Raw genomic sequence first — 25,785 nt, 5'->3', positions numbered from 1 at the left:
TACTATGCTGGCAGTAGGGCTCAACGTCATCAGGCGGTTTTTACATTGAAATGTCTGGGAAATGTGAGTCACACAGCTGAGGAGTTGTGGTCAGCTCTGGAGAACCAATTTCATGAATGGTTGTCTCCACTGGACCTGAAACCAGGGAAGGCCGTGTGCGACAATGCTGCAAACCTGGGTGCGGCCCTTCGCCGGGGCAATGTCACACACGTGCCTTGTATGGCTCACGTGTTGAACCTGGTTGTCCAGCAATTTTTAGCCCACTATCCCAGACTAGATGGCCTTCTGCAGAGGGCACGGTCGCTGTGTGCTCACTTCCGCCGTTCGCATCCCGCAGCTCAGCGACTTACATCTCTACAGAAGTCGTTGGGCCTGCCACTTCACCGGCTAAAATGCGATGTGCCTACCCGGTGGAATTCAACTCTGCACATGTTGCAGCGACTGTGGCAGCACCGACAAGCCCTGGTGCAATACGTTCTGACGTATAGCCTGGGCCAACGAGATTCAGAGGTGGGGCAAATCACGCTGGAGGAGTGGTCTCAGATCAGGGACCTATGCACCCTTCTGCACAGTTTTGAAATGGTGACGAAGATGTTTAGTGCTGACGATGCCATTATCATCATGACTATTCCGGTGATTTACATGCTGGAGCACATGTTAAACAGAATTCGGAGTCAGGTGGTGGCACAAGAGGAGGTGGAGGAAGTAGAGGAGGAGGAGTTGTATGCGGAAGGGCTAACATCTGCAAGGTCCAGACGGTCGGCAGCACCAAGGCGGCAGGCATGTGAGGGTGGGGGAGATGGTTTTACCAGGGCGCATGGTAGCAGCCAAACTAGTGAGGAAGGTGCAGGAGCCCAGGAAGAAGTGGAGGACGAACTGATGGAAGACTCATCAGATGAGGGAGACCTTGATCACATTTCTGTTGTGCGAGGTTGGGGGGAGAGGACAGAGGAAGGAAGCATGATTGTTACCTCGCCACCAACACAACAGGGACTTGGTGCTCCTGGATGCGCAACACACATGAGTGCCTTCTTGCTGCACTACCTGCAACATGACCCTCGAATTGTGAGAATTAGAAATAATCCTGACTACTGGGTTGCCACACTGTTAGATCCCCGGTACAAAAGTAAATTTGCAGAAATTATTCCTGCCATAGAAAGGGATGCACGCATGCAGGAGTATCAGCAGAGACTGTTGCAGAATCTTACATGTGCTTTTCCACAAAATACCAGTGGTGCACGTAGTGAATCTCACAGTTCCAACTTGCCAACCGTGGGACCGTCAAGTGTTCAGCACTCAAACCGTGACAGAACCACAGTATCTGCTGGTAACATCAATTTTGCGGAATCATTTCACCACTTTTTTAGCCCATCCTTTGCAAGGCCACAGGAGACAAGAAGTCTGACACATAGTCAACGCCTAGAGACGATGGTACAGGAGTATCTCCAAGTAAACATTGAAGCCACGACTGTGTCACTGGACCCTTGCTCTTTTTGGGCTTCCAATCTGGATAAATGGCCGGAGCTAGCCACTTACGCCTTGGAGATCTTGTCATGCCCCGCAGCCAGCGTTCTGTCTGAACGTGTGTTCAGCGCTGCTGGTGGTGTGCTGACAGATAAGCGCACGCGGCTCTCCACTGATAATGTAGACAGACTCACGTTCATAAAGATGAACAAATCATGGATCCGAAACGACTTTTCTACCCCTGTGTCATCCTGGGGAGAGTAAAAGCTTGATGATTGGTTAAAATCACCCTACCAACCGTTTTAAGCTTTCAAATTACTAATCATGTTTATCTGTATCTTGACTGGAAAATAATTTGGGCTTTGTAGCAGTGTGCAGCACTGATCCTATTAGGCCATCTATACTAAAGCTTCACCAGATTTAAAATTAAAAATAATTTTTAGCTGCATCTAGCCCGGAAAATAATTTTGGGGCTCCGAGATGCGCAAGGCACATAAGTGCCTTCTTGCTGCACTACCTGCAGCATGACCCTCATATTGTCAGAATTCGAAGTAATCATGACTACTGGGTTGCCACACTCTTAGATCCCCCAAACTTTTCGATCAACCTTTTCATTTTAATAAAGACCAAAAAAATGGTCATTTTTGAAACTATAAGCATTAGCAGGTTGTTAGAAACTGAAATCAAACAGTTTTCAACTCAAAACTTTATTCTAGGTGATGTTACATTTTCACATAGGACCCCTTGTTCGAAAGGAGCTTCTGAACTCTCTCGTCCATTGAATTTGTCAGGTTTTGGATGGTTTCTGCTTCAATTGTTTTGCATGAGGACAGAATACCCTCCCAGAGCTGTTGCTTAGATGTGAACTGCCTCCCGCCATCATAGACACTCCTTTTAATGATGCTCCAAAGGTTCTGAATGGGGTAGAGGTCAGGGGAGCATGGGGGTCACACCATAAGTTTGTCCCCTTTTATGCCCATATCAGCCAGAGATGCAGATGTTTTATGTGCAGCATGAGATGGTGCATTATCATGCAGAAAAATGATCTTGCTGTGAAATCCACGGTTCTTCTTCTTGAACCATGGCAGGAAGTGCTGTTTGAGAAAATCCACATACATTATGGAGTTCATCTTTAGCGCCTTCAGGGATCCTAAAGGGGCCGACAATCTCTCTCCCCATGATTCCAGCCCAAAACATTACTCCACCTCCTCCTTGTTGGCGCTGTAGCCGTGTTTGCGTGGGGTGTCCATCAACCAGCCATCCTCCACTCCATCCATCTGGACCATCGAGCGCTGCACGGCACTCATCCGTGAACAAAACAGTTTTGAAATCAGTCTTCATGTAATGTTTGGCCCACTGGAGCCGTTTCTGCTTGTGTGAAGTGGATAGAGGAGGTCGACAGGATGGCGCATGCACAGCTGCAAACCTCTGAAGGACCCTGCATCTTGTTGTTCGGGGGACGTTGGAGGCACAAGCAGCTTCAAAAACTTGTCTGCTGCTATGACAAGGCTTTTTTGCCGCTGCTCTTTCAACCTGACGTAATTGCCTGTAGGAAAGAGTCCTCAATTTGCCCTTATCAGCACGCACACGTGTGTACTGTGAATCAGCTACATACTTCTTGATTGCCAAGACACTTCATCCTGATCATCGCACAATGTTGATTGTAGTCATGCCTTGATCTAAACACTCCACAATTTGTTGCTTCTCAGCAGCCGACACATCCTTTTTCTTTCCCATTTTGGCAGAAAATGTAGGCTGCTTAATAATGTGAGAGAGCCTTCTTAAGTAGTCTTGCCTTTCATTGGACACACCTGCCAAACTAATTAGCACAGGTGTCTGCAATTGCTTACAGTGATATAAAGAGCCCTGACACACATCACCATCAATGAGTTTAACTGACAAACAAACAAATTCTTCCCTTATCACTCCTAAACACTTTTTGTATAATAATTTGGAATGCAGTGTACATGTGCTTTTCCACAAAACACCAGTGGTTCACGTAGTGAATCTTACAGTTCTAACTTGCCAACCGTGGTCTGTATGGAGTTGTTCAATAAAGGGCCCAAAATTAAGATAACATAGATGGGAGAGGTCTCTATGAATAGGAATTCCTAAGTATTTGATACCCTGTGAGGGCCAGGCAAAGGGAAAGTTGGACTGGATGGAATCCTATATGGATTTGGGGAGGGAGACATCGAGGGCCTCAGACTTCGCTGCATTGATTTTAAAATTTTACCATGTAACAAAGTGATCTATTTCAGCCATAACAGCATGGATGGATATATGTGATTGAGTGATATATACTAGGACATCATCAGCAAATAGAGAGCACTTGTACTCGGTGCCTCCCACCTCAATCCACCTAATATTGGGGTTATGACGAATTGATGAGAGCAGGTGCTCCGTCACTAGGATGTATAAGAGAGGGGACAGAGGACATCACTGCCTTGTCCCATTGGTGATTGTGAAAGGTGATGAAAATGTTCTGACGCACCCCCTGGGCCTTGGGACACCCGGAGCCGGACCCTTTTTGGTGGATGCTGGTGGTTGTAGTCTTCGTGGCGGCGACCCAGTTCCGTGGCTCAGGGCGGTCAAACCAGTGGCGGAACTATTTATGTGGTTTTCATGTTTAAATGTCCGACTACGCCACCCGTGGATTGCGGTCAGAGTGAACCGCCGCTACAGAGCAGACCACTGAGGCTGGTGTTGTGGGTGCAGCAGAGCGTAGCATAACTCCCCACGGGAGGAGTATAGCCTCAGGGCAGTGTATGCGGAGGATGGGGGTGATGGTGCAGGGCAGCAGCAGTAACGACACGGAGTCAGTGATGCAGTTCAGGGCCTTTACTCACAGTTCTTATTATCCAGACCACGTCTGCAGGTAACGGCTGCCCACGTCGTACTGTGCTCACCAGGTGAGGGGCTCAGACAACTCCCAGATAACTTTGGAGCACTTCACAGGACCCCCTTTGTGTGTCCTTTGTCTGGCCTTTCTTACCAACACTTCTGTCCGGCTGCCTCGGGCCTCCTCTTGGTAAACTTGGCGCCAGTTTCCCTGACCCTATGTGGTGCCTTCCTAGCGGGTGTAGCGAGGGGCTGCGCCACATAAAATGTCAGAGCCTCCGGTTTCTAGCTGAGGGTCGTTTCCTGCCTCCACTAGTTCGGGGACCGGTCTCCCCCTTTGGCCTGACCCCTCCACGCAGGTGGATTCGGGCGTGCGGTGGCGACTCGCCCGTCCGCACCCCTGGGATCCCTTCATTCCTCGTTCCTGGAGCCTTCTCGGCTCCTCTTCCTTCCTTCTCCCTCTTCCAGGCCTGGGCCTCTGTTACTAGGCCCGCCTCCGGAGCAGAGCTCATGCAGAGCCCCTGCTCCCTGCCACTTCTGATCAGACTTCTCTGCACTGAACTAAGATGGTGCCCACCTTTTATACTCCCTTCTCAATGCACCCAGGAACTGCTTCCTCCCTGCTCCTGCACTACAGGGTTCCCCTTCCTCAGTGTTCCCTCCCCCCACTCCAGCCAGGGACAGGGACTGTCGTGCCCATCTCAGGGGCATATTGGTCGCCCTGCCCCACGGCAATGTGGTGTAATGCATGCAGGTGTCGGGTCCTGATCCACACTCCATCCTTACCTGAGAGTGAGATATCACACCTCTGGGTGAGGTGCAATACGTCTTTAGCAACCGAGCCCTCAGGGTGCTACAGTTCCATTTATCTTCAGCCTAGGTGACGTATTGCGATACAGGGCCCTGATTTTGGCTATAAAAGGGTCCCCTAGACCCCTACCCCAAGCTTTTTAAGAGAATCATATATGGCGTGCCAGGAGACTCTATGGAATGCTTTCTCAGCATCCAACGAGAGTATCTAATTACAAATTTTTAACTGCATCTAGCCCAGGAAATACTTTGTGCCTAGTAGCAGTGTCTGCTAGTAAGCGGATTATCCCGGCTGTTAAGCAAGCTGCACCACCTGTAGTTTAGACACTTAATTTTTTCAAAGGAAATGCTTCGGGACCATGGGATACTTAGTGAAGAGCATCAGGAGGCACCCCAAGGCATAGGGGCTGGGACTGGCAGTAGGATGCCTTGCGGTGGACAGCCGAGCTCGATCCTTATAAAAGCTTTTTAACTGCAGCAGCTTTAGTGGACGCTACTGGAGCTGGAATTACCGCGGCTGCTGGCATGAGACTTGCCCTCCAATAGATCCTTGTAAATGGATTTAAAGTGTATTCATTCAAATTAGAGAGACAATTTAAATTAAAAAGCTTAGAGCTGCCTCCACCACAGGGGGGCTCGCTCGACCCACCAGCGGACAGGCACCAGTATTGGGAGAGGGGGGCTGGCCGTCAGGGTTCACCGCGGCTCTGGCACAAACCCGGCGACACGGAGGTGGCACGGGCAGGAGCGGACTGGCCGTGTCGGCTTCTCACTTTTTGGATTTTAGAAGGGCATGACATGCCTATATCTGTGTCTCCCCCTCCTTTTACTCCTCCACCTCTTTTATTTTCGCATGACTATATGTACTTGTCACTTTTCCATGTGTTAGTTATGTCTTCTGAGCAGTTTGTCAGCTTTTGGACACCTTTGAAGGTGTTTTCTATGTGTTTCTATGTGTTTTTGTTTGCCTGCCATTGGTTTTAACGGTGTTCGAAGGTGTTCGACGAACAGTTCGACGAACAGTTCGGCGAACACACGGGTGTTCGACGAACCGAACCGAACTCGAACACTACGGGGGTGGCTCAACACTATTTATAAGCTTTGCAACAACAGACCTCAGAACAAAAACCCGTTTGGCTTGGCGGAAGACGTGTTCCAACGGCTGGATCACCTATGCCCTGCAGCCACGCCCAGGGCCTACATTGAGGGTTTATGAATGGGTCCCTCATGTTCAAAAGTTTTGCCAAGTTTGCACCTTAAGAAGAATGGACACCTGGTCGCAGAAAGAACTGTGACCTGTTGAAAAGAGACTTCGCCGATGTTATGCTGCTGATAATGTTTTATATGTTTTCTACTAAAAATAATGTTTTATATGTTGGTGAAAAGAGAAAATGTTTCCCATAAAGGGAAGTTGTGTGCAGTTGGCAGTTTTATGGTGTGAAAAGTTTAAAAAAAAAAAAAAAAAATTTTGCATGTCCTAATTTGCATTGTCTTTTGCTCTGTTCCAGCCCGCGGACGTGCTGTGATTTACCAGGGGGGAATGTAGCGCCCCGAGGGTTCGGTCGCTACAGAGGTTTTGCATCTCAACCAGATGTGCGATATCTCACTTCCAGGTAAGGATGAAGTGTTGATCAGGACCCTGACACCTGCATGCGTTACACCACATTTCTGGGGGGCAGGGCGACCGATATGCTCCAAGTGGAGCACGACAGTCCCTGTCCCTGGCTGGAGTGGGGGGAGGGAACACCAAGGAAGGAGGACCCTGTAGTGCATAGGAGGGAGAGGGCAGTTCCTGGGTGCACTGAGAAGGAGGTATAAAAGGTGGGCCCCATCTTAGTTCAGAGTTCAGTAAGAGGAGAAGACAGGGAGCAGAGGCTCAGACCGAGCTCTGCTCCGCAGGCAGGCCTGAGAGAGCGGCCGGAGCCTGGAGGAAGGAGAAGGAGGGAGAGGAGCGGAGGAGGCTCCAGGAACAAGGAACGAAGGGACCCGAGGGGTGTGGACCGGTGAGTCGCCACTGCATGGCCGAATCTACCTGCGTAGGGGGGTCAGGCCAAAGGGGGAGACCGGTCCCCGAAACTAGTGGAGGCAGGGAACTACCCTCAGCTAGAAACCGGAGGCTGTGACATTTTATGTGGCGCAGCCCCTCGCTACACTGGCTAGGAAGGCACCACATAGGGTCAGGGAAACGGCACCAACGTTTACCCGAGAAGGCCGGACAGAAACGAGGTCACTGGTGGGGTATGACAGGCCAGAGAAAGGACACACAAAGGGGGTCCTGTGAAACGCTCCAAAGTTATCTGGGAGTAGGCCGAGCCCCTCACCTGGTGAGCACAGTGTGACGTGGGACGTTAAGACTAACTGGAGTAACGTGGATAAAGAACTGTGAGTAAATACCCTGGACTGCATTACAGGACTCTGTGTTATTACTGCTGCTCCCGCACACCATCACCCCCAACATCCGCACTCGCTGCCCTGAGGCTATACTCCTCCCATGGGGAGTTATACTACCCTCTGCTGCACCCACAACACCAGCCTCAGCGGTCTGCCCTGCAGCAGCAGTTCACTCTAACCGCAATCCACGGGTGGCGTAGTCGGACATTCAGCATATAGACTGCCATTTGGTTTGACCGCCCTGGGCACGTACCGGGTCGCCGCAATGGAGACTACAACCCCCAGCATCCACAAAAGGTCCAGTTCCGGGTATCCCCACACACACACGGCCCAGGGGGCGCGTCAGTAATCTTATTCATTTCACGAAAATCCAGACATGGACGTAAACCCCCATCCTTTTTTTTAACAAAGAAAAATCCAACTGCCACAGGCGACTTAGAAGGTCTAATGTGACCAGCAGCCAGGCTAGTCTGTATGTACTCCTCCAAGGCCTTTCTTTCAGGAATAGTCAGATTAAACAAGCGACTCTTGGGAAGAGTAGCTACAGGAACAAACTCAATGACGCAATCATAATCCCTATGAGGAGGTAAAACTTGTGACTCCTCCTCTGAAAAAACCCTCCAAAAATCTTGAATAGGTACAGGTAATTCCCTTTTTTCCACAGCCGCAATAAAACCATTACAACATTTATCATAGCACTTCAGACTCCAAGACTTAATCACATTAGTAGATCAGTCCAGCAAAGGATTGTGCAGTTTTAACCTAACACAACCGGAGAGCGTAAACTATCTAATACAACCAAGTCCAAAATTTCTTGGTGAACTCCATTGATAGTGAGGGGAAATGCAGCAACCTTGTGAGCAATACATTTCAAGGGAGTGTTATCAATTGCAATCACAGAAATAGGTGATGACAAAGGTTTGGATTTCAATTTAAGGCTTTCCAAAAACCCTTTATCAATCACATTAAGTGTTGAACCACAATCCACAAATACCTGAAATGCAATAAAATTTTCCTGCAAAGTAGTACTCCCAGAAAGAAATACTCCTGCAGAGCATAAACAAGCTATACGGGCGTAACTGACTTTTTTTTCTTTACTTAAACAAAGCTCACAATACTTAATCAAATGGTCAGCTTTACCACAATAAAGACACAATTCCTCGGCGAACCTCCGGTCTCTTTCCTGAAAGCGGAGTGACATCGCCCCAACCTCCATCGGTTCTCCACCGTCAGAGCAGATTTTCTGGGGACTAGGACCTGACATTACAGGAGTCTTTACCTCATTCACCCTGGATCTTAATCTCCTGTCCACACGAACAGCTAACTGTATGGCATCCTGCAGAGTCTCAGGTGCGGGGAATGCAATTGGCAGATCCTTAACCCTTTCACTGAGACCAGCAAGAAATAAACATTTCAGCGCAGGATCATTCCATTTGACTTCTGAAGCCCATCTCCTGATGTGTGTGCAATAATTTTCAACATCACCTGACCCCTGATTCAAACGCCTGAATTCTGCCTCAGCAGATGAGATTCGATCAGGATCGTCATATAATAGCCCCATAACAGAAAAAAAATATTCTACAGCCCTTAAACACAGATCATTAGGTTGGAGAGAAAAGGCCCACCCCTGTGGTTCATTGCACAAAAGTGACATAATAAAACCAATGCGCTGTGATACATTCCCAGAGGACCTTGGTCTCAAACGAAAATATAACAACAAGCATTTTTAAAGGAAAAAAAATGTTGCTGCTTGCCATAAAAAACATCAGGCAGTCCTACCTTGGGTTCGACAAAATGCGCTCCAGAACAGCTACTCACATGTTGCTGTAGCTCCGCCACCTCCAGAGACGATCCCTGCAAGCGTTGAGCCAAATCCTGGACAGAAACCATACTGATCCCCGAATTTCTTTCCTTTTAGTTTTTTGGGCTTGACTTACTGTTATGATCTGCAACAAGTACTAAGGAAAGATAGGGGAAAGCTGTCCCTACAGTAAGACTAAGCTGAATCCCTACGATGTAGCGGGCTGACTGTTCTTAGCGAACAGACCCGCCTTAGTCCTTGGCTAGTCTGAACGAAGACCTATAGCATAAGGGGAGGAGTCCCTAAAAGAACTAAGGACTGGGACAAAAATGGGACACCTCCTAAACAGAGAAGTTGTTTGCAGAACACAAAAAGACAAAACTGACAAAAAGGTACTAGAGGTCCCAGAAGGACCAAGCAAACTGACAGAGAAAGGCACCGAAGCACCTAGCTAGAAAAACAGTCAAACACTGAAGTCCAGCACAGCCAAAAGGCTGGAGCTGGAATATAAAAGCAGATAGTCACGTGACCGCAAAACACAAGATGGAAAAAACAAACAGGAGGGTTCTAACAGATAGTGCCTGCCACTAATTTTTAGAAATGTGGAGAATCCTGATTAGGTCTCCATCTGCTGGGTTGACTGTAGTGGAAGAGTTGTCAACTATACTATTTCTACTCAAGTGAAATTAATTCTTTGGTGCAGATATTTTTGTCACAGGGGTACGCAAGATATAATCGAAATTCATTTTCTTAGTACCGTGGCATATAAAGCAGGCTATATTTCATCTTTACATTTTTTGGTGCTGATATTGTTCTCCATACAGGGGTACACATTAGTAATGAGAGAGCACTAAATGTTCTCAACTTAGTGGTTCAGCGGTTTCTCAAAACCTACCCATATCTGCCAGAGCTGTTTGTGAAAGTACAATGCATGTGTGCCTGTCATAGAAAGTCTTAAGAATTTCTCTCTCCCCCCCCAAAAAACCTCTTCCCCTTCCCCTATAATATTTTAAAGGAGCAAGAGCTAATACTCTAACCAATGCTTCTATGCAAATTGCAGTACACATAAGAGGTGGCAAACTCAATTCTCCAAGCTAATTAACATACAAATGGAGCATAGACCAGTGATAAATATACACCTCAGCATAGGGGCCAGGGATTGAAAGAAAGAGGAAATGGCTCTTTTAAGCTTCAAAGTGGATCTGCCATACTCCTCACAATAGTCGGGTCACTCTCATTTGCATATGTGTTCAATCTGCAGTCTCACAGACACCGACACAAAATATGGAATATCGGAATTTCTATACTTCCGATAATAATGGGACACATATTTTTAGCGGCAGGGTCAGCTAAGGAACAATAAGCATATTTTTCCAGATCTGTGAGTCCTTCCGGGGAGCTGTGGTGCAAAAGTACCAAGTACCAGGTCATGTCTGGTCTTTACAGAAAGGTAAATTCTCAATAAAAAATATTGTGTCACTTGCGAACTTCTGCGATCAACCAGAAAGAAGTCATCGCAGAAATTAGAGATTTTAATAAAACCATGAAGGGCGGGGACCAACCCACGTGAGGTCATCACAGGGGAGTGTGTGGGCAGATCCCCCCTTTGGCATAAAAGATCCAGCTGAAGATTGATCTATACTCATGTTGGGAGTTATATATTTTATAAGCAGGGGTCCCGTTCGATAACGATCAGAATTGGAGTGCCTTCCCTCCAGCTAAACTGCATCATCTCTGCGATCTGTCTAGTAAGTTTCTTTTGTTAATCCCTTTTTATTTTGTGTAACTGTATATTCTGTAAGGCATTGTCCCCCTTTGTAAAACCTTTTGTATATTTTTTCATAAACACTGCCTCCCTTTTGGATTAAATATAAAATTTAATAGTCCTGTTTCTTTTGCTCTGTAATCATTCCTTCCCCAAAGCCATATACGCTACCAGAACACAGGCGTCCAATCAGGCCTGTATTTGAATATTTTAAAATTGATTGGTGGTGGCATAATCTTAATTGGGCTATTGTGAAGCTGGCAGTGATCATACACGGGCATATACACATATTCCAGGTGTTGGAATTCGGAGGTGTGTACGCTATGCGCTCACTGCCCACTTGCCGATAGCTATGCAGTGAGTAATCGGAATCGTGTGTGCACCGAATCCCTGACAAATTAACGGCAGCATTGGGATATTGTATGGTCCTGCCGGTGGAGTCCTTGATGTTCCTGACAGTGCCCATTTCAGAAAGTCAGCTATAGCCTCCGCCACCCTGGCGGTTTCTTCAGCAGCGTTTGCAGCTTCCTGCTCACCGACTGTTGTGCGATGTCACCACATGTTGGAAATCAACGTTGCAGATGTTGGGAAGTATTTGTGAGCAGCAGAGGGCAGTTGTTGTGTACCAGCTTCAACACTCCCATCGGCATTCAGGTCAGCATCCACATATAAGAGCTGATGAGTGGGCATGGATGTCTGACATCTGTGCCATCCTCCTAAACTTTGAGGACTCCACCAAGATGGTGAGCTGCGATGATGCCATAATTAGCATCACCATCCCGCTTCTCTGTCTACTGAAACGCTCGGTGCTCACAGCTAAAGAGGAACTGCAGTCCAGCCTCATTTCATCTCAGTACAGATTGGGTAATAATGAGGAGGAGGAGGAGGAGGAGGAGGAGGAGAACATGGACAGTCATCCTCTTGGGGATCACAGGGAACTCTGGGCTGTCTTGGAAGTCTTGATACCCCTCTTTCAGTCTGTGGGAAAGCTGTATGAGTTTTTCTTAATGACCTTCAGTGACCTAAACCGTGGCTTTGCTTATGCACGTTATTTCTCAAAACGCATTGCAGATCAGGCCATTGTCCAACTCTGTAGCGATTAAATTCAAGGCGTAAAGAAAGATCTTTGTCTGTGACTAAGCACCACCCAGAAGTGTGAGCTGATGTTGGACGGGCTGCCATTGCTTCTGCAACAAGTTGCATTAGAGGACTTCCTGGGAGAAATGACACCCTGAGTAGATACGGTTTTCCTCTATGCCAGTCCTTTCACTGAGCTAAAGAGTATGGCTGTGGTGAAATACAGCTCTCACCGAGAAGCAGTGTCAGATTGAAGAACATTGGGTTCACCAGAGGATTTGATTCTGAGGGACCTCCTTTCTCCCCCGCTAAAGAGCCCCATAGTAGCTGCAAGGTTTGCACTATAAACTCTCCTGAAGGAGCCAGGGCCCACTGGAGGAGTCTCCGGTTCATTGGTGGGCCCTTCCAACTCTGCCGAGAAGCAGCCCTGGCTAAGAAAAGTCTGTGGGAAAGCTCCCGGACACTTTATGGCTGCTTTTTAACTCTGGACTGGCTCCTGTGAGATGTACCGTCCCTGGCCACATTCACTTGTTTACGTGTTTGTTGTTAGGCAGTCCTTCCCACTAAGTGCACTGGGGAGGGCACGGATAATGTTCTGGGACCCGTGCTTGTGGAAGGTGGGGACGACACCAGGAGAAATAGTGGCGGCTGGGGACCGAGTATGGAGTCCCGGCCGCTGCCATGAGGTTGTGAAAAGCTTCCGCCTCCACAAACCTAAAAGGCAACATATCAAGTGCAGGCAGGTGCCCAGATATGTGGCAGTTTAGTATTGCTGCCTGTGGGTGGGTGGGTAGCTGGCTGCATACTTGCGCTTGCATTCCAAGTAACAGAAAAGTAAGGAAATGGATTGCCTCATCATCATCGCAACCTGCAAGGTTTGCGCTATGAACTCTCTTGAAAGAGAAGCCAGGGCCCACCGAAGGAGTCTCTGGTTCCCTGGTGGGCCCGTCCAACACTGCCGAGAAGCAGCCCTGGCTCAGAAAAGTCTGTGGGAAAGTTCCAGGACACTTTATGGCTGCTTTTTTTTACTGTGCACTGTCTCCAGTAATCCATAAGATTGCAATCTGTAATATCCCTTCACTGGCTCCCAATTGTCCAGCATATCCAGCTCAAACTACTAACACTGATGTAAAAATCCATCCATAACCTTTCTTCTCCGTACATCTCTGAACTAATCTCCCAATATTCCTCCCAAGACCTCCTTGTTTCCACACTTATTTGTTCTTCATCCAATCGCCTCCAATACTTCTACCAAATATCCCTTATTCTTTGGAATTCTGTGCCTCAACACGTCCAATTAGCCACAACATTTGGATCCTTCAGACACATCTTGAAAACCCATCTCTTCAAGACAGCCTACAGCCTGTCATTGCCTCGCTGCCACCTCAACACCACTGGAGCTAATGAAACTCCACAACCTACTGTCTCCTTCCCCACCATCCTGTAGAATGTAAGGCTGCAGGTGCAAGGTCTATAAGACTTAAGATGCAATATGGCACCTTGGCAAAGCCCAATTATGTTCTCCCTCTGTTATCTAACAATCATGCTGGAGATACTTGCACCTACTGCCACTCAGTGTCTTCAGCTCCTTTGTGAGAAACTTATGTTTGCTCAGCCAGTCTACCAAATAAAATTCCTGAGGTACGGAAATTGTGGATGGCTTTGCTTCTGATACTGGCTGCTAATACCAAACTGTGGCGTACCATTCACTGGATATTCCTGGCTGGTTGGAGACAAGCTCATTCCCACAGAAAAGTACCAGCAAACCAAGGAGATGGTGGCCTCTATCATCATGAAGGAGTTTGCTCGTTGTCTAGTAGTCTGGCTTTTTTACTAAAGATCCCGCTCATTTTTATAGTTTTAAGTGAGCACGCAGGGACCGTGGTTTCTGCAGCAGTGCTTACAGGCCGGGATAGTGGCGGAGAAATTGCTGTATCATCAGGTTGAGGATGCGAGCCATGCAAGGCACATATCTGAGGTTGCTCCGGCGTAGGGCCGCCACCAGGTTTGCACCATTATCGCACACGGTCTTCCCTTGCTCCAGGTTCATTGGAGACCACCATTGCTTAAACTCAGCCTGGAGAGCTGTCCACAACTCTTTAGCTGTATGACTGCAATCTGCAAGGCATATTAATTTTAACACTGAATGCGGTTGAGCCCTGGCTACGCAGTACGGAGGTGGAGTGGGATTCTCTCTGCACTGATGCAACGTGTGTCTCATTAAGTCAGGGGTTAAGGGCGCAGGTGGAGGCCCTAGAGGAGGTGGAGGATGCAGAAGCACTGGAGGAAGTGTTAGATACAGAGGTTTGCCCTGCAAGCCTTGGTGATTCCAACACTAGCTGTCTAGTGACACCTTGGTGTCTAGTAGTTCAGTTCTCCATCCCTTGGTGTGTAGTGGTTTAGTTCTCCAACCCTAGCTGTTTAGTAGGTTATCAAAAAGAGAGTGGAGGCAGCACACAAACGGATAGTGAAAAAATCTTCTCTTTATTAGCCCATGTGGCTGTAGCAACGTTTCGGTCCAAAGATGTGGACCTTTTTCAAGCAATGTGAAAGTGCAATGTGCCAAGTATTTAAACCTGCTTAATCACACAAATTGATTTAGCAGTAATTATAATAATAAATACATTTTAGACATGATACAGATACAATCAATACATCATTAATCATAATACATATAATATGTGTAATACATGAAGTGCAAAAAGTGCTAAAGTGACAAAAAAGTTTCAATCATCATTATAAAAGCCATTTCTATCAATAATTGCTTATAAACACCAGCTGTATAGATTTAAAAAGCCACATGACTCACCCCTTAATGTAAACACGAGAAACGCCGAAATCTCGGTGTCCCTGTTATCTCTATTGCGCATGTCCGGAAGGAATATCAAAATTCTGGAGCGCAAATGTGTTCCAAAGACCGGAAATACCGGCACCATACTAGAAAAACTGACCGCACATGCGCCAGAAAGTGCAGATGCGTCCCACACTGCGGTCACAGTTAGGCATACAGCCCTGGCATCCATATTTACTAAGGGCAGATCGCCCAAATCCATCTATATCTGTGCACTACACATATATATACATTTCATATAGTACAGCAGCGGACACAGCACTGTAGTGCGCATTATAACAAAATCTAGCATCTATTGAAGAAAAGAGTAACGGACATTTCACCTGAGAGGCATAGGAACGCCCCCCATTAGCTGGGGATGGCAACCCAGTGGCCTTACTGGGGTGGGAGACAAATGCTCAAAGTGCATAGTCTCAACTCTCCCATAACACAGGTTAACTAATAGTCCATATACTCCCATCGATAATTATGTCAACCCCTCAGTACATTATAGATAGATACTTGGTCCTATGGAGCCCAACTCATATCTTTTGTCTTACTATTCCTATACAAACATTGCGCTATTTTAAATGAAATATAAAATTATTAAATTATCAATTATTAAATTATCAATTTTGATAGGGATGAATCATGTCCTCAAACATCAGACAGTGGTGATAAATCTACAAAAAATAAAAAACAAAAATTAATAACAAATATAATAAATGACCACACTATGTTAGACTAGGAAATAATCACCGGGAGGAAAGAGGCAAGCAAATATCCTTAAAGAGTTACATTCAACTAATAATCAACATTTAATCCATATGGTTATAAAGTTCCAAGTCTCCTAATCCATTCCAATTCTCTGATTTTCAACAAACGAACCCTATCGCCACCTCGTGTCAAGGATGGTATGTGATCAATAATTCTACATTTCAAATTTTTTTCTGAGTGTTGCATCTCAGTAAAATGTTTGGGAACAGGTAAGTCAAGTCTTTTTTTTACGAATCGTATACCTATGCTGATTGAGTCTAGTTCTGAACTCTAATGTAGTCTCCCCAACATAGAACAAATTACAGGGGCACTGCAATAGATAAATAACAAAATTTGACGAGCATGTTAGAAAATGATTTATATAGTATATTTCCCCATCATTGGAAAGTTGAAACCGATTACCCTTCTGTAAAAATAAACAATTAATACAGTTGAGGCAAGGATAACAACCTGTCCTACGTTGTCCTGTCAAAGTACTTTGGACCGTCTCCCTTCTGGGGCCAATATCTGCCCGGATCAACCTATCCTTAATGTTTCTAGCACGTTTATAGGATATCAGAGGAGGCATTTGAAATTTCTTGATTTCGGGTAAACATTTGTTCAACATTAGCCAATGGCGTTTAACAATGAGTCACTCCCCGAAATGATAGGATGTCCTGGTGGATCTATAAGCGTTTTGTGTATCTTTGGGAAAATATATATAACCCGCGCAACCGGATTCTCCTTCATCAAAAATTTAAACAAGTCCTCATCAATAATGCCCTGTACCAATGCCTCATTCAAAATCAATTCAATCCTATGTGTCACAATACATTTAGGATCCCCACTTAATTCTTCATATACCTCAGTATCGGCAAGTTGCCGATCAATTTCGGCTATATATTTAATTGCATCCATGACGACGACCGCACCACCCTTAACTGCTGGCTTGACGGTAAGGTCGCCGTCATGGATCAATGAATCAAGTGCAATAGTCTCACTTTTGGAGAGATTAGAGTGAACAAATTAAGTTTTAATGTATGACTCCTTTAGTTTTTCCACATCCTTATTTACAGCTGTGATGTATGCCTCAATAACAGGTTGATTAGTAACAGGTACAAAATCACTTTTGTTACTGAGTCCATAATCCTGCAGTCTTAGAGTACCATCATTAACCTTACTGTTCCCTTGTTTCTTATCACTCCTGCCAAACCAATATTTTAATTTGATCGACCTAAAAAATTTAAACAATTCAGTTTCAAGCTTAAACCAGTTGATATGAGTACAATAACTATATGACAGACCTTTAACCAACACATTAATCTGATCACTTGTAAGGGTTTTAGAGGATAAATTAACTACCAAATTTACTCCTTCTTTTTCATTTGCCTTGGTGGATTCATCCAATTTTTCTGCCGCTTTTCTTTTCTCTCTGCGACGGTGTTTCCTTCCTCCCCAGCTAATTCTTTGTTGTCCTCCTCCATTTCGCTCAACAGTCCCTCTAGGAGCATAGTTTTGAAAATATGAGACATTATTATGTATATTCATATGGTAATTGTCTGAAAAATAACCACCTGTCCTAGTAACAGTTTTTTTATTCATGGTAGTCCTAAGAATCTCTATCCCATTTTCGTCTTTTTGTATCTTCCAATTCATTATTAGCAGTTAGGAGGCATCGATCGGTACTATCCTTAAACTTTATCCATGCCTCAGAATCTAGTTGTTCCTTTAATTTCTTCTCTATATTAGCAATCCTAACATTCAAAACAGCTATTTCTCCTTGTAAGTATTCCATATTCAATAGTAAAAGGTCCATTGCATATTTATTAGATAATGCAAAAAATTTATCACAAAAAATATTGTTACTAAAAAATAGATTAGGACGAATATTGGACCTTAAACCTCTAGGGATTCGTTTAGTTAGAAAATATTCTTTCAATGTCATTAGATGGAGTTGAAATGTCTAAAGTCTTTTGGTATCAAGACCATTCTTGCGCATCAAGTCTGTGAGTGACGGTTTATTCAGGAATGTTGCCTCTCCTTCTATTCCTCCCAGGATCCTCTTCTCATCCTCCATACTGTAACAGAACACATCAGGCAACTCCAAATCACCACTTGCTGTGGCCATATTTGCAAAATCTGTGCACGCGATCAGGATTAATGATGTATTGATTGTATCTGTATCATGTCTAAAATGTATTTATTATTATAATTACTGCTAAATCAATTTGTGTGATTAAGCAGGTTTAAATACTTGTCACATTGCACTTTCACATTGCTTGAAAAAGGTCCACATCTTTGGACCGAAACGTTGCTACAGCCACATGGGCTAATAAAGAGAAGATTTTTTCACTATCCGTTTGTGTGCTGCCTCCACTCTCTTTTTGATGCATACAGGACTGGTGTGTACCTGGGGGGCTTTGCACCTGTTTTTTCTTTGGTGCTGCTTTTGATCTATTTTTCTTGTTTAGTAGGTTAGTTTTCCAACCCCTGTAGTCTTATTAGTTTAGTTCTCCAACCCCTGTTTTCTATTAGTTTAGTTCTCCATGTTCTGGTGTGTATTTGTTTCTTTCTCCAACCTTAGCTGTTTATTAGTTTAGTTTCTAACTTCTGTTGTATATTAGTTTAGTTCTCCATGTTCGGTGTGTATTTATTTATTTCTCGCACCCATCCATGCCCACCCCCAGGGGTTAACATTTGGTGACGAGGGTTTGGATTCTTCTTGGACCCTACTTCGGCCGGGCCCGGATCAACTGAAAAAAATTTTGGGCATCGCAACACATGCTTTCCCCCTCTTGATTCTGTGAAGCTTTGGATCAAACCTCTGATGCCCCGGAATAGAATGTGTCTACAGCTCTGCCGACTCACCCATCTGTGCTTCCCCACAGTCAGTTGGCCGGTTGGAGAGCTGTGACATGGGTGAAAACAAGGGTAATTGGGGTGCCACCTCTGAGGACTGTACTGTGTGTGATGTTAAGGTGGAGGAACAGGAGCAGAGGCCACTTGATGCAGCGCTTGTCATCTACTGGAGCACATGTTCTTCCTACAATGCTCAACTGCCAAACAGCATGGAGTCCAGTAACAGAAGTTTTAAAAATGCTGCAAAATTGCTCACTGCAGCAAAACAAACCTACTTCTCATCTCTCATATCATACGTGTCTCACAACCCTAAACAGCTATTCAGTCCTTTCAAGCACCCCTTGACCCATCCTATGTTTAGCTATTGCCTGTAACGGATCTGGGAGGTGGAACCTCTGAGCAACGATACAAAGGGGCAGTCCTTGTAAGGAAGCGAGTGGCTCCCAGGGTAGGCGGGCAGGTAGTCACGGCAAGTGACGGGGACAGTCTCAGGGTAGAAGGGCAGGAGGTCACGGCAAGTGACAGGGACAGTCTCTGGGTAGAAGGGCAGGAGGTCACGGCAAGTGACGGGGACAGTCTCTGGGTAGAAGGGCAGGAGGTCACGGCAAGTGACGGGAACAGTCTCTTGACAGGCGGGTGGTCACGGCAAGTGACGGCTAAGCCTCCAGGTAGACTAGCAGGCGAGTAGCAGGTGGACGCTCCCAGGTGAGTGGGCAAGAGTCTCTGGACAGGCAGGTGGTCACAGCAGGTGACGGCAGAGCCTTCAGGTAGCCTAGCAGGCAGGTAGCAGGCGGACGCTACCAGGTGAGCGGGTAAGAGTCTCTGGACAGGCAGGTGGTCACAGCACGTGACGGCAGAGCCTCCAGGTAGGCTAGCAGGCAGGTAGCAGGTGGACGCTCCCAGGTGAGCGGGTAAGAGTCTTTGGACAGGCAGGTGGTCACAGCACGTGACGGCAGAGCCTCCAGGTAGGCTAGCAGGCAGGTAGCAGATGAGCGCTCCCAGGTGAGCGGGCAATCAGATCCATAGACAGACTGGCAGCGCTGGTAGGCAGACTGTCGGACCGCAGGAATGCAAGTAGATAGACAAGTAACAGGCAGGTATCAAGCAGGATTCTGGCAGGTAACTTGCAGGTAACTGGCAGGTATCTGGTAACGGAACCTGAGGGCTGAAGCAGAGTGATAGGCTATGCAACAACATTGCTCGGGCACCTCCATTTTGGAGGAGGTGCCTTATATATGGTGAGGTCCTCCGGCCATTGGCCGGGGACTCCTTAGGACGGCGCGTGCGGCCCCTTCAAGAGAGGGGGAGCGCGCGCGCGCCCTAAGCACAGTGGCCGGGAAGCAGCGCGCGCTGCCAGCAGAGCGGGAGGAAGACGCTGGGCACGGAGCGGAGAGGTGAGGGGAACAGCGTCCCTGCCTAGCAGGAGGCAGGGACGCCGACGCTACAGTACCCCCCCCTTTAGGCCCCCCCTTTTTTAGGACAGACAGAAATTTAACAAGGATGAGAGGGGCATGGATGTTCTCCCGGGGCTCCCACGTTCTCTCCTCAGGACCAAAGCCCTTCCAATCCACTAGAAAAAAGGTCTTTCCTCTTACCCTTTTGGTGGCCAGAATGTTCTCTACCTCAAACTTGTTTTCAGTGGAAACCGGAGCAGGAGGCGTACCTGTAGACTTGGAAAAAGAGTTAAGTACCACGGGATTGAGGAGAGATACATGGAAGGAGTTAGGGATCCGCAAGTTGGCCAGGAGTTTCAATTTATAGGCCACTGGGTTGATTTGTTTGATAACTTCCAGTGGGCCGATGAACCGAGGCCCTAACTTGTAGGAAGGAATCTTGAGCCGGACATACTTGGACGAGAGCCAGACTTTATCTCCAGGATGGAATTGTGGAGGATCCAGGCGTTTTTTGTCAGCGTGTCTTTTCATCCGCTCGGACGACTGAAGAAGTGCGGATCGGGTACTCTCCCAAATGGAGGAGAATTCGCTAACGAGAGATTCCGCAGCCGGATTGTCCACCAAGGTGGAGACGGGAAATGGGATCCGAGGATGCTGACCGAAGACTACAAAAAACGGGGATTTGGAGGAAGATTCGCTCTCGTGATTATTGTAAGAGAACTCGGCCCATGGTAGGAGATCCACCCAGTCCGAATGGTGGGCATTAACGAAGTGCCGGAGGTAACTGGTGAGGATCTGATTGATCCGCTCCACTTGACCATTGGACTGTGGGTGGTAGGCGGAGGAGAAGTCCAGGGTGACGTCCAGCAGCTTACATGTGGCTCTCCAGAAGCGTGAGGTGAACTGAACCCCACGATCCGACATGATGTGGAGGGGCAGGCCACGGAGACGGAAGATGTGGCGGATAAAGTCTTTAGCCAGCTCGGGTGCAGACGGGAGGCCCGGCAGGGGAATGAAGTGAGCCATCTTGGAAAAGCGGTCAGCGACCACCCAAATAACCGTACAACCGGCAGAGACAGGGAGATCCGTTATAAAGTCCATAGCTATATGCTGCCATGGGGCAGCAGGTACTGGAAGAGGAAGGAGGCGACCGGCTGGCAGATGTCTCGGAACCTTGTTGCGGGTGCAGGACACACAGGCTGAAGCAAAGTCTATTACGTCCTTGTGCAGGGTAGGCAACAAGTAATGCCGGGTAATAAGCTGGAGGGTCTTTTTCTGACCGGCGTGGCCAGCTAGCTTAGATGAGTGACCCCAGTGTAGGATCTTCTTCCGATCAGGTACTGTTACGAACATCTTACCGGGAGGGAGACGATTTAGATTCACGGGGGCCACCTGCATTACTCTGGCGGGATCAATGATGTGCTTAGGCTCCTCCTCTAGATCAGACACCAGGAAGGATCGGGACAAGGCGTCAGCTTTGATGTTTTTGTCTGCCGGGCGAAAATGAAGAACGAAATCAAAGCGGGCAAAAAACAAGGACCCCCGAGCTTGGCGCGGGTTAAGTCTCTGGGCACTCTGGAGGTAAGCCAAGTTCTTGTGGTCCGTGTAAATAATTACCGGGTGAAGAGCCCCCTCGAGCAGGTAACGCCACTCCTCCAGTGCCAGCTTAATGGCCCATAACTCTCGGTCTCCTATAGAATAATTGCGCTCAGAAGGGGAGAAGAGTTTGGAGAAGAAGCCGCAAGTTACCATTCTTCCGGAAGAGGACTTTTGGGTAAGTACCGCTCCGGCTCCAGAGGAGGAGGCGTCCACTTCCAGGAAGAATTGTTTGTTGCCGTCCGGACGATGCAGCACCGGGGCAGAAGAGAAAGCCTGTTTTAAGGAAAGAAAGGCTTCCTCTGCTTCGGGCGGCCATTCTCTGGGATTAGTGCCCTTACAGGTGAGCGCAGAGATTGGGGCAGTCCGGGAAGAGAAGTGCGGTATGAAGAGGCGGTAGTAGTTGGCGAAGCCCAGGAACCGCTGAATAGCCTTCAACCCCTCTGGTCGTGGCCACTTCTGGATGGCAGACAGTTTGTCAGGATCCATTCGTAGGCCGGTCTGAGAGATTATGTAGCCCAGAAACGGAAGCGAGGTCTGCTCAAAGAGGCACTTCTCATATTTAGCGTAGAGGTGGTTCTGCCTGAGCCTGAGCAGGACCTGACGAACGTCCCTCCGGTGAGTGAGAAGATCCGGAGAGAAGACCAAGATGTCGTCCAGGTACACCACCATGCAGGAGTAGAGAAGGTCACGGAAGATGTCATTGACCAACTCTTGAAAGACAGCGGGAGCGTTACAGAGACCGAAGAGCATTACCAGGTATTCATAGTGGCCGTCCCGGGTGTTGAATGCCGTCTTCCATTCATCCCCCTGACGGATAAGGACCAGGTTATACGCCCCACGGAGGTCCAGCTTGGTGAAGATTCTAGCCCCCCTCAGACGGTCAAATAATTCCGGAATTGAGCGGAAGGGGGTATTTATTCTTCACCGTGATCTGGTTAAGGCCTCTATAGTCTATACAGGGACGGAGTGAGCCGTCCTTCTTTTTGACAAAGAAGAAGCCTGCTCCCTCCGGGGAGGTCGATTTCCGGATAAATCCCCGGGCCAGATTCTCCTCAATATATTCAGACATGGACTGGGTCTCAGCAGCGGACAAAGGGTAAATTTTCTCCCACGGGGAGGAGTAGCGCCGGGCATCAGGTCGATTGGGCAGTCGTATGGTCTATGAGGGGGTAATGTCTCTGCCTCCTTTTTATTAAAGACGTCCGCATAAGACCAATAGGGAACCGGAAGACCAGGTAGATTGGCTGGGGTAGGAGAAGGATGGACAGGATGGACGGGAACTAAACAAGTCTTATGGCAGTCCTGTCCCCAGCGAAGGACTTCTCCGGTCTGCCAATCAAGCACGGGTGCATGTTTCTGAAGCCAAGGTAGGCCTAGCAAGAGGGCGTGAAAGAGTCCAGGCAGAACATGAAAGAAGATGCTCTCTGAGTGCAGCATTCCCACCTGCAGGGTTATGGATTCGGTGATGACTTGGATGGGATGTGGTAAGAGGCCCCCATCTACGGCAGCGACAGACAAGGGTACAGCTAGAGGTTTGGTGGGAATGCGGTATTTCTCTACCAGGGACTGAGAAATGAGATTTCCGGCAGCTCCAGAGTCAAGTTGGGCTAGTTCAAAATAACGGTTCTCCCCGCAGATGATAGAGACCGACAGCAACAGAGATGGAGAGGGTTTACTCTTTTCTAGGACGACCTCTCTGAGCGATCCTAGACACAGGCGTTTCCCGACCTCTCCGGGCAGGAATGGATCCGGTCCTCCTTACTGCCACAGTAGAAGCAGCTCCCCTCGGCTCGGCGTAACTCTTGACGGGTCTTGACCATCTTGGTCTGGTCGACCTGCATAGGCTCGGGTGAGGGAGCCTGGGGAGTAACGGGAGAAGTGACAGGTTTCTGGAAGGTAGGGGCTAGACGTGGAAACCTCCTCTCAAGGGTGACCTCTTTGGCGCGCTCCTGGAACCGGATGTCTATCCGGGTGGCAAGAGTTATTAAGTCGTCGAGAGTGGTAGGAATGTCCCGACCGGCGAGTTCATCTTTAATACGGCCGGACAGACCCTCCCAAAAGACAGACACCAGGGCGTCGTTATCACAGGCCAGCTCCGAAGCAAGGGTACGGAACCGTATGGCATATTGGCCCACGGTGAGATTTCCTTGACGGAGGAATAGCAGAGATGATGCTGATGAGGTCTTCCGTCCTGGTTCTTCGAAGACTTTCCGGAAAGCCGTGAGAAAGGCTGGCAGGTTGGACACCAGGGGGTCTCCTCTCTCGCATAGAGGATTTAGCCAAGCCAGTGCCTCTCCCGTGAGATGGGACATGATGAAGGCTACTTTGGCTCGGTCGGTGGAAAACTGGTGTGCCAACAGTTCGAAGTGCAGAGTGCACTGGTTAATGAAGCCCCGTGCCTGGCTGGGATCTCCGCCAAAACAAGGAGGAGCGGAGAGGCGGGGACCGGGAAGAGATGCCATGGTGTTGATGGGCTGCGGCGGTGCCAGGGTAGTAAGTGTGCGTGTGGAGGCAGCTCCCGAAGAGGTAGACAGTGTGTCCAGGCGGGAGTTAACACTACGCAGATGACTCAGGATGGACTCCTGTTGGGACCTCTGACGGGAAAGTTCATGACATAAGTCCGAGAGCGAGGAAGCTTGGGTGCCACCGGGTTCCATGGCCCGAGCAAACTGTAACGGGTCTGGGAGGTGGAACCTCTGAGCAACGATACAAAGGGGCAGTCCTTGTAAGGAAGAGGGTGGCTCCCAGGGTAGGCGGGCAGGTAGTCACGGCAAGTGACGGGGACAGTCTCTGGGTAGAAGGGCAGGAGGTCACGGCAAGTGACGGGGACAGTCTCTGGGTAGAATGGCAGGAGGTCACGGCAAGTGACGGGGACAATCTCAGGGTAGAAGGGCAGGAGGTCACGGCAAGTGACAGGGACAGTCTCTGGGTAGAAGGGCAGGAGGTCACGGCAAGTGACGGGGACAGTCTCTGGGTAGAAGGGCATGAGGTCACGGCAAGTGACGGGAACAGTCTCTTGACAGGCGGGTGGTCACGGCAAGTGACGGCTAAGCCTCCAGATAGGCTAGCAGGCGGGTAGCAGGTGGATGCTCCCAGGTGAGCGGGCAAGAGTCTCTGGACAGGCAGGTGGTCACAGCAAGTGATGGTTAAGCCTCCAGGTAGACTAGCAGGCAGGTAGCAGGCGGACGCTCCTAGGTGAGCGGGCAAGAGTCTCTGGACATTCAGGTGGTCACAGCACGTGACGGCAGAGCCTCCAGGTAGGCTAGCAGGCAGGTAGCAGGCAGACGCTCCCAGGTGAGCGGGTAAGAGTCTCTGGACAGGCAGGTGGTCACAGCACGTGACGACAGAGCCTCCAGGTAGGCTAGCAGGCAGGTAGCAGATGAGCGCTCCCAGGTGAGCGGGTAAGAGTCTCTGGACAGGCAGGTGGTCACAGCACGTGACGGCAGAGCCTCCAGGTAGGCTAGCAGGCAGATAGCAGATGACCGCTCCCAGGTGAGCGGGCAATCAGATCCATAGACAGACTGGCAGGGCTGGTAGGCAGACTGTCGGACCGCAAGTGGATAGACAAGTAACAGGCAGGTATCAAGCAGGATTCTGGCAGGTAACTGGCAGGTATCTGGTAACGGGACCTGGGGGCTGAAGCAGAGTGACAGGCTATGCAACAACATTGCTCAGGCACCTCCATTTTGGAGGAGGTGCCTTATATATGGTGAGGTCCTCCGGCCATTGGCCGGGGACTCCTTAGGACGGCGCGCGCCCCATCTCACTTCTCCCCTATGCCTCCAAACTACTGGATCAACAAGTCTATTTTGAACTGCCCTCCCACCTCTCTTCCTGCCCCCTCTTTGACCACTCACAATCTAGCTTCTGACCTCACCAGTCCACTGAAACTGCCCTGACTAAAGACACCAACGACCTATTAACTGCCAAATCCAAGCAAGACTATTCTGTCCTCCTTCTCATAGACCTGTCATCTGCCTTCGACACAGTAGACCATCATATAGATTGTAAGCTTGCGAGCAGGACCCTCACTCCTCCTGTAACTGTTGAAATACATTGTTTTGTTTATATTGTCTGTACATGTCCCTACTTAATTGTAAAGTGCTGCAGAATATGTTGGTACTATATAAATAAAAATTATAATTATTATATTATTACTAGTGATGATGAGCGAGCATGCTCGCTACTGCTCGGTGCT

This window comes from Phyllobates terribilis, unplaced genomic scaffold, assembly GCF_046119375.1.
Source record: "Phyllobates terribilis strain yellow unplaced genomic scaffold, ASM4611937v1 Scaffold_4__5_contigs__length_816908805, whole genome shotgun sequence".
Classification (NCBI taxonomy): Eukaryota; Metazoa; Chordata; class Amphibia; order Anura; family Dendrobatidae; genus Phyllobates; species Phyllobates terribilis.
The sequence above is the reverse complement of the archived record's forward strand: the minus strand, read 5'-3'. Positions refer to the sequence as shown.